The 15,902-nt window shown below is 43.8% G+C and overlaps 1 long non-coding RNA gene across 1 annotated transcript in view; it reads right to left on the bottom strand.

The window, feature by feature from the left end:
- LOC138988236 (uncharacterized) overlaps positions 1–4,861 on the bottom strand; it is a 38,487-nt gene extending 33,626 nt beyond the window's left edge. The window contains exon 1 of the long non-coding RNA XR_011464534.1: positions 4,730–4,861. This is a non-coding gene — a long non-coding RNA (uncharacterized lncRNA). The remainder of the gene's footprint in view (positions 1–4,729) is intronic.
- Between the last annotated feature and the right edge of the window lie 11,041 nt (positions 4,862–15,902).

The raw sequence follows: 15,902 nt of genomic DNA, 5'->3' as shown, positions 1-15,902 counted from the left end.
TGGCAACTCACTCCAGTATTCCTGCCTGGAGAATCCCATGGACAGCAGAGCCTGGGGAGCTGCAGTTTATGGGTTCGCACAGAATCGGACACAACTGAAGCAACTTAGCATGTACGCGCTCATGTATACATATAGCTAATTCACTTTGCTGTACAGTAGAAGCTATTAATGTGCTGTGTGCTCAGTCGTGTCCAACTCTTTGCATCCCATGGACTGCAGCCCACCAGGCTCCTCTGTCCATGGAATTCTCCAGGCAAGAATAGTGGAGTAGGTTGCCATTTCCTTTGCCAAGAAGCTATTAATAACACAACATTATTGTTGTGTGGTGGCCAGGATGGGAGGGGACTTTGAGGGAAAATGGATATGTGTGGTATACATGGCTGGGTACTTTTGTTGCTCACTTGAAACTGTCACAATATTGTTTGTTAATAGGTAATCCCCCAGTTCAAAGGAAAAGTTAAAAAAAGAAACTAACACAACATTATAAAGCAATAGTACTCCATTAAAAATTAAAACAAAACAAAAAGATCATCTCTACAGTCCTGTCCAGCTCTATTTGATTTCATGATTACGCTTTGGTTGGTACTAGTATTTTCTAATGAGTATAACACATTTGTGACATCAATATTTAGCACTAAAGGAATATATGACAGAACTGTGCCATAAAGTGCCTTCTTCTCCCTGGTCAGCCTTCCACACAGCAGTCGTTTCAGACCTTTAATCCTGTCCTCCACTACCTTCCACTCTCTTATCTCTCTGCGTGCTTCATACAGAGTCCACTGGGCTTATAAACTCCTTCAACCTTCTGACCCTGTGTCTTCATAACTAATCAAATGGTTATTGAGAATCTACTATGTCTAGGGATCACACACTATACGGGCAGAGATGAAAACAGTCCCTGTCCTGAAGAAGTACAATGGCAGAGACCGATAAGTAAAAGAAGATTCCAGTTCAGCCTGGCAAGTAGTTTGTTAAAGGGATGTAAATTAGCCTGGGCATTGAGGAAGCTTCGAGGAGGAATGCAGAAACATCTCAAAGCACAGAAGAGGTGATACTGCTAAAAAATGGAGACAAGTGGGTTCTAGGGAGTGGGGACAGGGGATGTGAATGGAGACCTTGGTCAGACCGGAGAGCGGTGTGAAGTTCAGGGTGGGTGGGACACCCGGGGGGTGCGGAAGAGGAGATAGTCATGGAGAAGCCCTACCAGGAGGGCCGTGAATGCCAGTCTGAGGACAGTGAACTTTATGATGAAAGTAATCAGTTGCCACCTGATGATTTGAAGCAAGGGAGTGACATGATCATATTTGCTTTTAGGAACAGTCTCCTGAGTAGCAATGTGGAGGCTGGTTTTGAGAGGAACAAGGCTGAAGTCTGGGAGATGAGTTAGGGGGCATTTTCAATGACCCTGATGAGAAGTAATGAGGGCCATGATGAGATGTGGTTCTGACACAAGGAGGCGGATTCGAGATATACTCACAAGACGGAAATGATAGAACTTGGCAGCAAAGAACAGATGTGAGGGTTATAGAAGAGGGAAAAATGGAAAGTGACTCCCAGTTTCCAGCTTGAATGGTTTGGCAGAGCTGTCCAGCAACATTAAAAATACAGGAGGAGGAATCTGCTAAGCAAGAATGAATTTAGTGCTGGACATCACACGCTTGAACCTCTATTAGACAATCTGACGGTGCAGAGAGGTGAATGCTTTGGAAGTGGATTTGGCAGTGATCAAAGCAAAAGTAATCCAAGAGTGTGAATGAATGTGTCAAGTTAAAAAGAGGACTGAAGTTAGAACCCTGAGGAACACAGCATTTAAGGGACTGGCACAGAGACAAGCCTCAGAAGGAGACTTACGTTCCATGTCTACATCCACACGCCTCCTTTCCCCAAGAGAAAGACCGCATTCCTCTAATCCAAGCCTCACTTCTCTACTGCCACATTGGATTCCAACCCTTCGTGCTCCTTCAGGTCTTACTCTTTCAATAACTGCCCTCTCCACAAAATTTTGCACCTCTTCTCTCCATTAGCCTACAAACATGTGAAAGTTCTCCTTATATTAACAAATGAAGCCTTTCCTGGACCAAGCTTCTTCTAGCTGTTGGCCTCTCTCATTCCCTCTCTAAATTCTTCAAAGAACAGTCTAACTTCATTCTCCCTGCTTCCATCTCCCATTCACTTGTTGTTGTTCAGCTGCTAAGTCTTGCCTGACTCTTTGCACCCCATAGAGTGCAGCACGCCAGGCTTCCCTGTCCTTCACTGTTTCCCAGAGTTTGCTCAAACTCATGTCCATTGAGTTGGTGATGCCATCCAATCATTTCATCCTCGGTCTCCTTCCACCCTCAATCATTCCCAGCATCAAGGTCTTTTCCAGTAAGTCTGCTCTTTGCATCAGATGGCCAAAGTGTTGGAGTTTCAACTTCAGCATCAATCCTTCCAATGAATATTCAGGACTAATTTCCTTTAGGATTGACTGATTTGATCTCCTTGCTGTCCAAGGGACTCTCGAGAGTCTTCTCCAGAGCCACAATTAGAAAGCATCAATTCTTCAGCCCTCAGCCTTCTTTATGGTCCAACTCTTACGTCTATACATGACTCCTGGAAAAACCATAGCTTTGACTTTATGTCAGCAAACTGATGTCTCTGCTTTTTAATACGCTGTCATAACTTTTCTTCCAAGAGGCAAATGTCTTTTAATTTCATGGCTGCAGTTACCATCTGCAGTGATTTTGGAGCCCAAGAAAATAAAACCTGTCACTGTTTCTGCTTTTCCCCCGACTTGGCCTAAAGCAATGTCTTCTTCCTCCACCTCTACCACTATCAGTAAGATCACTTATCATCTCCTAACTGTCCAAGTTGGCTCTTATTCAACTTCTCTGGGGCACAAAACATTCTTGTAACTTTTTTCTCTTGGCTTTCAGAATATCATTGCTCCTGTTTGGTGACCCACCTCTCTATTCTATTAAATTTTTTTAAATTACATTTATATTTATTGAATTATTTATTTGCCCATGTTGGGTCTTAGTTGTGACATGCAGGATCTAGTTCCCTGATCAGGGATCGAACTCCGGCCTCCTGCATTGGGAACATGGGAGTCTTAGCCACTGGACCAGGAGGGAAGTCTCTCTATTCTATTCTTAATAGTGTCCAGCCTTCTGGTGCTATTCTCTTCTCACTCTCTTTCCTTTTCTTGGGCAGTCTTACCCACTTCTACCATCTTTAAGTGTTATCTCTGACCTGTTGGACATGTTTACAACTTAAATCTTTTGGGAATAAGATGGAGGAATAAATACACAAACAGATGGACTGTTTCCAAATGGCCACAAAATTCTACTTGTCCCAACTTGTACTCTCCTCCCTGCAGTCCCTCTCCTAACTCCTTCTCCCACAATCCTCTTCCTCCATCTGTAGCTGCCCTCTTGTTTCATACCACTTAAGAAAACAAATGGACAAACTATACACCTTAAACTTACACAGTGTTGTATGTCAATTATATCTCAATAAAGCTGTGGGTAAAAAGATTAAAAAAAAAAAAAAAGGAAACAACAAAAACCCTGAAGACTTCCCTGATGGTCTAGTTGCTAAAACTTCGAGCTCCCAATGCAGCCGGCCCAGGTTCCATCCCTGGTCAGGGAACTAGATCCCTCATGCCTCAGCTAAGACCCAGCGTAGCCAAAAAAATAAACAAATATTAAACAAACAAACCCTGAGATTCCTCCTAAGCATGGCCCTGTTTTCTGTCCTACATATACTACCAGTCATTAACTCCTGAGGACTAGTTGGCAAAGTCTGTTTAGTATCTGTCCATTCCTTTCCTTCTGCACTGTCTTTGCCTTAGCTCAGGCTCTTTGATCGTCTGGATAAACTATAAAAACACCATCCCAACTGTCTCTCTTTCCTCTAAACCACCTTCTATGTTGTAACCATACCAAATTTCCCAGAAAATGGATCAGATATTGTCATTTCTCTATTTATAAATCTTGACCTGCTCCCTGGTATCTCTAGGATAAGAGAACCAACTTAATGTAGGACCTTTCATTAACTAGTCTCTGTTCACTTTTCTGACCTTGTCGTTAGCCCCTCATATATTGCGACGCTGCGCTCAAGCCACACCTGAGGTTCTTGAGATTTCCCCAAGCCCACCATGCTGCTCCAGGCTACGGCGAACTCTTGGAATGCTTTTAAGCCAAGTACCCCACCATCATCTCTTTGGTTGCCAAGCAGTCATCCATCCCGAGTGCTACCGTAGCAATCTCTCTCTACGTCCACTGAAATACTTATTACACACTGCAGGAGGACTGAATGCAGCCCTTGGGTATAAAAGGACAGCTCCAGGGGCGGTTTTCATTGTTGTATTGTTCCCTTACACCATGACTCTGGGATTTTGCAACTAAACCATGTTCATAAACGTGTGTTGAACTGCAGGCCATTTCTCCGCGGGGGAGAGAAAATCTTTAAGGGGTCTCCGGAATTTAACGTGACAGCCAAGTCACCCTCAAGTACGTCGCATGCAGCACCAACACTAACCCCTGGGCGGCGCACTTGCGGCTCGGCCGCCGGAGAGTGTGAGTGGCTCCCGCCAGGGATTCACAGCTCACCAGCCAGGCCGTTCACGGGGGCGGGTCCTCACGCCCCTCAGCCCGGTGGGGACCGCCCTTGAGCGGGTCCGGTGGGCGCCACCCTCGAAAGGTGGAATCTGAGAAGGCCGAAGGCTGAGGAGCCGACGGAGGGGTACCTGATAAGACCCGCCGGTTAGGGCCAGCTCCGCTAGGACCGCTCGGCCATTTGCAATGCAGCTGTAGGTGATCGTCATTCTGGGCGAGCTAATGAAGGAAGAGCTCCCGCCACATCTAACCGCCCGCAACAGTCTCGGGGCGGTGACTGGGGCGGGGCTTCGTGAGAGGACGATGTCTGCGCAGGCGCGAGAGCCGGTTGATTGGCAGGCAGGGAGGCGGGGCCATCTCTTGCCTGGGCTGAAACAGATGAAACCGGGCGAGGTCTCTGAAAAAACTGGGTTTGGGTGAGTGAAGCCTTTCTTCGTAGTCATTCTTAAACTCATTTAAGAGCCAGTTACTTCACAGTATTTACGTACATATGATTCATTCACAATCTAGGACATATGAAATATCGACCTTGATTTAAAAGGAAATTCATTCATGAATTCAACAAGCACTTTTTGAACTCCCACTGTGCGCTCCCTAAGTACTTAGATGAACAGATATGCAGAAGTAGGTTCCAGACCCTGATTTTGAGGAGTTCATGTTCTAGTAGTGGTCAAAGAGGCAGGCAAATGCCAGTCTCAAGTGGTGGATGTGCGATCTGACAGAAAGATAAACTGATCACACATGCTGGAGTGGACGCAGCTAATCCTCCTTGGGAGAGGGAGCAAAGATTTTGAAGTCACTGTCCCATTGGGGAGGATGGGTTGGGGTTCTCTTAAGTGGGGAAGAAAGGTAGGACAGTCTAAGCAGAGGGAACAGCTCTGTGAAGGCTTGGAAGAAGGCAAGTGGGTGTAGGGAATGGATGTGAGTGTGTGTCAGAGGGAAGGTGTGTGGTGGAGTGGGTAGGACTTGAGAGTGGGAGGAGTGGTGGAATGACTTGTTATTCTAGACATAGAGTTTCTTGACAAGAATATTTTAAAGTATAAACTTCAGATGAGCTTAGGTATTTTCATTAGCAAGGTGTTGTGGTAGAGTGAAATATAGGCATTGCCATTTACTCTGTGCCTTTATTGTAACTTAGCCTTCCTGAGACTCAGTTTGCTAATCTGTAAAACAGGGATAATTGTCAAGTTTAAATTAAGTAATTGTGCGGAATACTCAGCACACCATAGATATGTAGTTGCAATCTTTAGTATGATAAACACATTAATTACTGAGAATTACTGTCTTGCTTCTGATGGTATAACTTTAAAGGAAAAACAGTCGATCCCTCCCTGGACTTGAAGACAGGTAGTCGATTGAATTTATTTTAACCCAGTGCAATCAAATGGGATTTGACAAGCAAGCAGCAAAACTGGTCTGGACTGTAACTATTAAAAAATGGCTTGTTGAATCCTTTATCCTTTTGTATAAAGGAAATCTTGAATCAATGTGTCTTACCAGCTTAGAGATAATGTCTTGTGTTATAGGTGGGATGCCTGAATCACGAGCACTTACATGTGGGAAAAAGAAATATGTTAATTCTGAGGTGATACATTGGTATATTCTTGCTTACTGTAAAAATAAGCTTAATAAGCTTGGCCACACTGCCTTGCCTCTTCTGTTTAGTAAATGGTGGTGCTGAAAGTGACTGGGCAATGAATCCTGAGCTGGAGTAATGACAACAAGCATCTGATGGTTGGAGACATGTATATGGGACCTTCCCTATCATTGGTCTCATCTTGTCATATTAAAACAATCCTGTAAAACTAGTGTGGGGGGTTAACTTTGCACAGTCCACAAATTCAGGCCTCAGCAACATAAAGCATAATTTATAGCACACCTCTGCCTTTCTCGTGAGCCTCATTTTACCTGGTATCTGTGCTTAATCTAGTCAATGAGAGGTTTCCTCAGTGAACACAGAATTTCTCTTCTGTGTACAGGGGGCGCCATTTGTGTGTGTGTGAGGAACCTGGAGGAGCAGGTCTCCTGATGGAGGATCTTCATCTCACTCAGGTGGCATCTGCTGCTAATATTTGTTTTGTGTTTGTCTCTGCTCATCAGTTCACACACCCCACTTGGGACCTCCAGGGTCCCGCATGCACTCTGGGTCTCTCTCTACCTCTTCTGTGGCCCTGTGAGGGGCAGGGGAGACTTTCTGCTGCTCCCTCATGCCATTCTGAGGCTTTGAGAGGTTCAAGAGGCTGTCTCAGGACTCTGGCCAGCACACCATGCTGCCTTCCCTCCTGTCATGCTGTCACTCTGTGGTCTTGAGGGAGCAGCTCTTGGGCCTTACCTCACCTGGGTCCCCAGTGACTGAGCGTCTTCTCGTCCCACACGCTGTCACCCCTCACCTCCCAGCCGGGGCTCTGTGGCCCAGTGGATTGCTTCCCGTGGACCCCCTATGCTCCTTCAGTAAGCCCAGGTGGGGAGCTGCCCAGCTCTCAGGCAGTCTTCTCGGTTTGTGGCATTACTGTTGGCTTCTGTACCTCCAACCTTTTCTTTCTGTACACTCTCTCTTCAGGGAGTTTCCAAAATCTATTTTGAAACCTTTAGGGAATCTTTTCCTTCTTTCCCTGCTTGTCCTCCTTTCATTTTCTTTGTTTTCTGTTTTTATGCCAGAAGAATAATAGAGCCTAAAAACCACAGCAGGCAATATAAAACAGCATAGATATTTCTGTCTTTCCCTAGATGGTTTTGTAAAATCTTGAGGGTGGAGCAGAGTGATGAGAAGATGGACCCATGGGAAGGAGAAATGAGACATTGTGCTCTTGTCCATTTCTTTTATTTATTTTTTAAAAACTATTTTTAAATTGAAGGATAATTGCTTAATATGTCCATTTCTTTTAAAATAAGGCTTTTAGACCTTTCATGGACCAGCAAATCTACTATCATTACTTTTTAAAAAGTTTATTGTTTCTGTTTTTTGGCCATGCTGTGTGGCATGTGGTATCTTATTCTATATATGTGTGTGTATACATATTCCTTATCTATTTCCCTGTTGATGGATGTTAGGGTTGTTTCCATGTCTTGGCCATTGTAAACAGTGCTGCAGTGAACACTGGGGTGTATATATCCTTTTCAGATCATGTTTTTCTCCGGATATATGGGCAAAGAAAGAAAACCACAATCACAGAAAACTAATCAAATTGATCACATGGACCAGAGCCTTGTCTAACTCAATGAAACTGTGACCCATGCCATGTAGGGCCACCCAAGACAGACGGGTCATGGTGGAGAGTTCTGACAGAATGTGGTCCACTGGAGAAGGGAATGGCAAACACTTCAGTATTCTTGCCTTGAGAACCCCATGAACAGTATGAAAAGGCAAAAAGATAGGACACTGAAAGATGAACTCCCCAGGTTGGCAGGTGCCCAGTATGCTACTGGAGGAGAGTGAAGAAATAACTCCAGAAAGAATGAAGAGACGGAGCCAAAGCAAAAACAACGCCTAATTGTGGATGTGACTGTGATGAAAGTAAAGTCTGATGCTGTAAAGAATAATATTGTATAGGAATCTGGAATGTTAGGTCCATGAATCAAGATAAATTGGAAGTGGTCAAACAGGAGATGGCAAGAGTGAACATCAACATTTTAGGAAATCATTGAACTAAAATGGGCAAATTTAATTCAGATGACCATACATCTACTACTATGGGCAAGAATCCCTTAGAAGAAATGGTGTAGGCCTCATAGTCAACAAAAGAGTCCGAAATGCAGTACTTGGGTGCAGTCTCAAAAACGATAGAATGATCTCTGTTCATTTCCAAGGCAAAGCATTCAATATCACAGTAATCCAAGTCTATGCCCCAACCAGTAATGCAGAAGAAGCTGAAATTTAATGGTTCTATGAAGTCCTACAAGACCTTCTAGAACTAACACCCAGAAAAGATGTACTTTTCATTATAGGGGACTGGAATGCAAAAGTAGAGTCAAAGAGATATCTAAAGTAACAGGCAAATTTGGCCTTGGAGTACAAAACGAAGCAGGTCAAAGGCTAATAGAGTTTTGCCAAGAGAATGTGCTGGTCATAGAAAATACCCTCTTCCAACAACACAAGAGAAGACTCTACACGTGGACATCACAAGATGGTCAATACCTAAATCAGATTGATTATATTCTTTGCAGCCAAAGATGGAGAAGCTGTATACAGTCAGCAAAAACAAGACCAGGAGCTGACTGTGGCTCAGATCATGAACTCCTTATTGCCAAATTCAGACTTAAATTGAAGAAAGTAGGGAAAACCACTAGACCATTCAAGTATGACCTAAATCAAATCCCTTATGACTATACAGTGGAAGTGACAGATTCAAGGGATTAGATCTGATAGAGTGCCTGAAGAACTATGGATGGAGGTTCATGACATTGTACAGAAGCAGTGATCGAGACCATCCCCAAGAAAAAGAAATACAAAAAGGCAAAATGGTTGTCTGAGGAGGTCTTACAAATAACTGACAAAAGAAGAGAAGCTAAGGGCAAAGGAGAAAAAGAAAGATATACCCATTTGAGTGCAGAGTTCCAAAGAATAGCAAGGAGAGAGAAGAAAGCCTTCCTCAGTGATCAGTGCAAAGAAATAGAGGAAAACAATAGAATGGGACAGGCTGGAGATCTCTTCAAGAAAATTAGAGATACCAACGGAACGTTTCATACAAAAATGGGCTCAATAAAGGACAGAAATGGTATGGACCTAACAGAAGCAGAAGATATTAAGAAGAGGTGGCAAGAATACACAGAAGAACTGTACAAAAAAGACCTTCATGACCTAGATAACCACAATGGTGTGATCACTCATGAAGAGCCAGACATCCTGGAATGTGAAGTTAAGTGGGCCTTAGGAAGCATCACTACGAACAAAGCTAGTGGAGGTGATGGAATTCCAGTTGAGCTATTTCAAATCTTAAAAGATGATGCTGTGAAAGTGCTACACTCAATATGCCAGCAAATTTGGAAAACTCAGCAGTAGCCACAGAACTGGAAAAGGTCAGTTTTCATCCCAATCCCAAAGAAGGGCAATACCAAAGAATGTTCAGACTACCATACAATTGCCCTCATCTCACATGCTTGCAAAGTAATGCTCAAAATTCTCTAAGCCAGGCTTCAACAGTAGGTGAACCATGAACTTCCAGATGTTCAAGCTGGATCTGGAAAAGGCAGAGGAATTAGAGATCAAATGGCCAACATCCATTGTATCTTCAAAAAAGCAAGAGAGTTCCAGAAAAACATCTGCTGCTGCTGCTGCTGCTGCTGCTAAGTCACTTCAGTCATGTCTGACTCTGTGCAACCCCATAGATGGCAGCCCACCAGGCTCTGCTGTCCCTGGGATTCTCCAGGCAAGAACACTGGAGTGGGTTGCCATTTCCTTCTCCAATGCATGAAAGTGAAAAGTGAAAAGTGAAAGTGAAGTCGCTCAATCATGTCTGACTCTCAGCGACCCCATGGACTGCAGCCCACCAGGCTCCTCCGTCCATGGGATTTTCCAGGCAAGAGTACTGCAGTGAGGTGCCATTGCCTTCTTCGAGAAAAACATCTACTTCTGCTTTATTGACTATGCCAACGCCTTTGACTGTGTGGATCACAATAAAATATGGAAAATTCTTCAAGAAATGGGAATACTGGCGGACCACCTGACCTGCTTCCTGAGAAGTCTGTATCCTGCTCAAGAAGCAACAGTTAGAACTGGACATGGAACAACAGACTGGTTCCAAATCAGGCACGGAGTATGTCAAGGCTGTCTTGTTGTATTGTCACCCTACTTATTTAACTTATATGCAGAATACATCACTTTTCACTTTCATTCATTGGAGAAGGAAATGGCAACCCACTCCAGTATTCTTGCCTGGAAAATCCCATGGACGGAGGAGCCTGGTAGGCTGCAGTCCGTGGGGTCTCTAAGAGTTGGATACGACTGAGCGACTTCACTTTCACTTTTCACTTTCATGCATTGGAGAAGGAAATGGCAACCCACTCCAGTGTTCTTGCCTGGAGAATCCCAGGGACGAGGGAGCCTGGTGGGCTCCCGTCTATGGGGTCGCATAGAGTTGGACACGAGTGAAGTGACTTAGCAGTAGCAGCAGCAGAGTACATCATACGAAATGCCAGGCTGGATGAAGCACAAGATGGAATCAAGATTGCTGGGAGAAATATCAATAATCTCAGATTTGCAGATGACACCACCCTTATGGCAGAAAGGCAAAGAAGAACTAAAGAGCCCCTTAATGAAAGTGAAAGATAGGGTGAAAAGTTGGCTTAAAACTCAACATTCAGAAAATGAAGATCATGGCATCTGGTCCCATCACTTCATGGCAAATAGATGGGGAAACAGTGGAAACAGTGACAGATTTATTTTACTGGGCTTCAAAATCACCGCAGATGGTGACTCCAGCTATGAAATTAAAAGACACTTGCTCCTTGGAAGAAAGACTATGACCAACCCAGACAGCATATTAAAAAGCAGAGACATTACTTTGCTGACAAAAGTCCATCTAGCCAAAGCAATGGTTTTTCCAGTAGTCATGTATGGATGTGAGAGTTGGACTATAAAGAAAGCTGAATGCCAAAGAATTGATGCTTTTGAACTGTGGTGTTGGAGAAGACTCTTGAGAGTTCTTTGGACTGCAAGGAGATCCAACCAGTCCATCCTCAAGGAAATCAGTTCTGAATATTTATTGGAAGGACTGATGCTGAAGCTGAAACTGCAGTCCTTTGGCCACCTAATGTGAAGAACTGACTCCCTGGAAAAGACCCTGATGCTGGGAAAGATTGAAGGCAGGCGGAGAAGGGGATGACAGAGGATGAGATGGTTGGATGGCATCACTGACTCAGTGGACATGAGTTTGAGCAAGCTCCAGGAATTGGTGATGGACAGGGAGGCCTGGCATGCTGCAGTCCTCGGTGTCACAGAGTTGTACGCGACTGAGCGACTGAACTGAACTGATGAGTAAAGTGGATTCTTAACCATTGGACCATCAGGCAAGTCCCTGTCATTGCTTTTTAGAGATTAGCTTCTTAGAAGGAGAAGTCACTAATTTTGAATCATCCTATTTCTTAGGTTACTAGAGCGTTTTCGAATATGCCACAAGATGGAGACTTTCAAGTAGTCACTAATTCAGGATGCTGCTTGTTAAGTATTAGGTCTCCTGTAAAGGACTGTTCTTTTACTTATTGTTGTTCTTCAGAAATGGAAATATTTTATAGTTTTTTTTTTCTTGTAGCATGTGATCACTGTAGAAGTTCAAACAGTACAGCAGTAAAAGTCTATTTGAAAGTGAAAGTGAAGTCGCTCAGTCCTGTTGGAGTCTTTGCGACCCCGTGGACTGTAGCCTACCAGGTTTCTCCGTTCATGGGATTTTCCAGGCAAGAATACTGGAGTGGGGTGCCATTTCCTTCTCCAGGGGATCTTCCCAACCCAGGGATCAAACCCGAGTCTCCTGCATTGCAGGCAGATGCTTTACCGTCTGAGCCACCAGGAAGTCTCTTTACCATCCCATAAAAATAATGTAGTGATCTAATTTATATTCGTCTTTTCTTTTGTGCATTTTATATTTAACATTAATGAAGACTTTTCTGAACTCTGTTTTTTATTGTTTTTAAAATTAATAATGCATTGTTTTCTCTGTCATATATATCTCGAATATTTTTCCCCTGAAGTTTACCATTTTCTCTTTCTTTTTCATGTCTGTTCTTTTCCAGACATTTTGTTTTTTTACCTCATGAAACGTGTCAGTATATTTTAATCATAATGTTGGACCCGAGTGGCATTTTGGGCAAGGCTCTCTTTCCTATCTCCATATAAAAATATTGCCTTATTTTTCTTCTGTTACTTTTATTTGTTTTAATGTTTAAATCCTTAATCCACCTAGAATTTGTTTTTATGTCTCTTGTAAGAGTAGGAATTTGTGTTTTCTCAAATGTACAGCCAGCTGTTACATACCACTTATTGACTGTTTTCCCCACTAGTTTGAAATGCTACTTTTACCATAGACTAAACTCCCCATATCCATTGTTAATTGAATTTTAGAGTTGATGTATAGGTCTATTTATGTGCTGATGTCACAGTGATTCAATAACCAAATCAATAAACCAAATTTACTTTTTACATTTAACAAATTGAAGAGAATGAATATATTTGCAATATTGAGTCTTCTCATCCAGGAACTGCAGTTAACTTTGTATTTATTCTACATTATATGTTTCTATAAAAGCTCTGTAAGTTTCTTCATAAAGACTTGACAAATGTTTAAATGTTTATTCTGGAGTATTTGGATGCTCTTGTTAGTGGAAGTTGTTTTCCATTATGTTTTCAAACTAGCTGTTTTTTTGCCACGTGGAAAATCTGTTGGCTACATTTAATTTATTTTGCATGTAGCCCTTGCTCCGTTATTATTGTACACTCCTTAAGGCCAGGGCCTTCGCCCAGGGCTTTGCTCAGTATGAACATGATATAGGATACTATTGTTGACCATTACATCCAGTATCCTCAGTGGGCTTCCCAGGTGGCTCTAGTGGTAAAGAACCCACCTGCCAATGTAGGAGACATGAGAGACGCGGGTTTGATCCCTGGGTTGGGAAGATCCCCTGGAGGGGAGCATGGCACCCCACTCCAGTATTCTTGCCTGGAGAATCCCATGGACAGAGGAGCCTGGTGGGCTACAGTCCACGGGGTCGCAAAGAGTCAGACGTGACTGAAGTGACTTAGCACACGCATTATACTCAGTGACCAAGTGGAGGGAAACCTCAGGTAGCAGTGATATTTATGGAAACTGATAATGATCGTGAAACTGATAATGATCGTGGTAGTATAGTGGGTGGAGATTAAAGGGACCTTGGAGTTCAGCAGACCTTGGCTTGAATGCTGACTCTGCCACTTTCTGATTATGTCATCTTGGCATCTCTGAACCTCAGTTCCTTCCTTAGGCTCATCTCTGAACCTAATTCATAAAATGAGCTAACACGCGTAAAACTTTTTGTGACTGGCTCCCAACAAGTATTCCATAATAGTTGGCTGTTACGATCATTGGCTGAGTCCATATTGTCATGTAACCAAACATGTCCAGTAAGATGCACATTTAAGAAGGCACAGCCTGCTCTGTTGAGTTGCTTCTTCTTGTTTTTTTTTTTTTTTGGCCATGCTGCATGGCGTGGCATGTGGGATCTTAGTTCCCTGACCAGGGATTGAACCCTCGCCCCCTGCATCGGAAGCTTGGAGTCTTAACCATGGGACTTCCAGTGAAGTCCTGAGTTGCTTCTTTATAGATTCAGTGAACTTACTGGAATCAGCATTCAAGGCACATGTTACAGAAATTTTCTGAAATTCTTCCTTTTGAGAAATGCATTGTATGTCTCCTCACTCTAAATTGCAAGTTCCTTGAGAGTAGAGGCAAAGTATTAGTAATTTTTTATTCTTCAGGACCTCACATAGTGGTGGACACAATTTAGGTGGACTGCGTTTCATAGTATGAAGTATAATAATTTATTTTACCACTCCCTTTTTTTTTTTATCATCCCCCGTACTTTTTTTTTGTTGCTGATAGAAAAGAAGTTGAACCGTCATCTTTGCTAGGAAGCGTAGCCAAGTTTAAGAGCAAATGTGTACTTTTTAATTTTTAAAATTAAAGTATTTTATTTTTTTGACCGCACCATGGGGCATGAGAGGTCTTAGGTCCCACACTAGGTATCAAACCTGATGTCCCTGCAGTGGAAACCTGGAGTCTCAACCAGGAAATTCCCCTATGCTGTGCTTAGTTGCTAAGTTGTGTCTGACTCTTTGCAAGTCCATGTACTGTAGCCCACCAGGCTCCTTTATCCGTGGGGTTTTCTGGGGAAGAATACTGGAGTGGGTGTCCATTTTCTTCTCCAGAGGGTTTTCTGGACCCAGGCATCGAACCTGTGTCTCCTACACTGGCAGGCAGATTATTTACAACTGAACCACCTGGGAAGCCCATGCTGTTCAGTTCAGTTCAGTTCAGTTCAGTCGCTCAGTCGTGTCCGACTCTTTGCGACCCCATGAATCGCAGCATGCCAGGCTTCCCTGTCCATCACCAACTCCTGGAGTTTACCCAAACTCATGTCCATCTAGTCGGTAATGCCATCCAGCCATCTCATCCTCTGTCGTCCCCTTCTCCCCCTGCCCCCAATCCCTCCCAGCATCAGGATCTTTTCCAATGAGTCAACTCTTCGCATGAGGTGGCCAAAGGATTGCAGTTTCAGCTTCAACATCAGTCCTTCCAATGAACACCCAGGACTGATCTCCTTTAGAATGGACTGGTTGGATCTCCTTGCAGTCCAAGGGACTCTCAAGAGTGTTCTCCAACACCACAGTTCAAAAGCATCACTTCTTTGGTGCTCAGCTTTCTTCACAGTCCAACTCTCACATCCATACATGACCACTGGAAACAGACCTTTGTTGGCAAAGTAATGTCTCTGCTTTTGAATATGCTATCTAGGTTGGTCATAACTTTCCTTCCAAGGAGTAAGCATCTTTTAATTTCATGGCTGCAATCACCATCTGCAGTGATTTTTGAGCCCCCCAAAATAAAGTCTGTCACTGTTTCTACTGTTTCCCCATCTATTTCCCGTGAAGTGATGGGACCAGATGCCATGATCTTAGTTTTCTGAATGTGAGCCCATGCCGTAGTTGGTTTTAAACCTAACTGCCAGCAGAGGGCGCCCAGAGCACAGTTTTGAAGGAGAAATCTGCCTGCAGTAGTGGTGGGGAAGAATTAAAAAGGCCACTCAGGGAATTTGCAGAAGGAAATGAGAGCTAGGGAGACGGCCATTCCTCGTTTTTATTCTCATCTACTTTTGTAACTCGTTCAAGCCCAGACAGGCCTGTTCTTCTCTTTTGTTTCTTGCTCAGCAGCTTTTCCCAGCCCTTCCCGTTCCTCTAGTTAATTACACAGACCGGCACAAAGGGTCATTAGGCCCTCCCGGCTGGTTTCTCCTTTAGCCAACTCAGTTGCTGCTGCTGCGGCTGTTGCTAAGTCGCTTCAGTCGTGTCCGACTCTGTGCGACCCCATGGACAGCGGCCCACCAGGCTCCTCTGTCCACGGAATTCTCTAGGCAAGAATACTGGAGTGGGTTGCCATTTCTTTCTCCGGCAGCTTGGTTACTTAGCCCATATTCTGGGCGTGGACATTGGTGAGGGTCTCAGAAAAACACTGAGGAACCCAGGAGCCTCACTTCATCATCCCCACTGAATAAAGCCCTCTGGAGGGTCTTAAAGGGTAGGAAGGGAGGGCTTCAGGTGGTGAAGAATCCTGGGTGGGAAAG

This window comes from Bos mutus, chromosome 6, assembly GCF_027580195.1.
Source record: "Bos mutus isolate GX-2022 chromosome 6, NWIPB_WYAK_1.1, whole genome shotgun sequence".
Taxonomy (NCBI): Eukaryota; Metazoa; Chordata; class Mammalia; order Artiodactyla; family Bovidae; genus Bos; species Bos mutus.
Note: the sequence above shows the minus strand (reverse complement) of the source record. Positions and strands in the feature narration are given on the sequence as shown.